Genomic DNA, 632 nt, shown 5'->3' on the forward strand with positions numbered 1-632 from the left:
AAATAAGATCTTTGAAACCTAAATCTGTTCCTAAGACCTTACTATCCTTCATTATCAGCATCCTACACCACAGTGGTATATTAGTTATCATCAGTGAACTTACACTGACCTGTCATCACCCAAAAGCCCAATGTCCACTTTCATTTGAGGGTCCACTATGACCCTGCATATCCTAAAGGTTTAGATAAACACATAGCGACGTGTATCACATACAGTAACAGACAGAAGAGTTTGATACTGTCATAAAAATCCTGTGTGTTCTGCCTGTTCTCCATCTCTCACCTCCACCCCTAGGCATCCACCCATCTTATTAGCATCTCCATAGTTTGGCCCTTTTAGAATGTCAAATGGTTGTAATCATGTAATGTGTGGCCCTTTTACACTTAGTAATATGCATTAACTGTCCTTGCCCTCCCTTTTTTAAAAAGTGATTTTTAAAGAATTTATCTTCTGGATAAGGATTTGAAGATAAATTAATTCAATGTGTTTTCAAATTGATAATTTTGGGTAAATTGAATTAGATCTCAAGATTTAAGAAACCTTCTTTGCATGTTTGCATGTTCTTTGATTGTTGAGCTTCTAAATGCTTCAATTTTTTTTAAAGATTTATTTATTTATTCATATAGAACTGG

This window comes from Condylura cristata, unplaced genomic scaffold (genome assembly GCF_000260355.1).
Source record: "Condylura cristata isolate star-nosed mole 26May11 unplaced genomic scaffold, ConCri1.0 scaffold00003, whole genome shotgun sequence".
In the NCBI taxonomy this organism is placed as follows: Eukaryota; Metazoa; Chordata; class Mammalia; order Eulipotyphla; family Talpidae; genus Condylura; species Condylura cristata.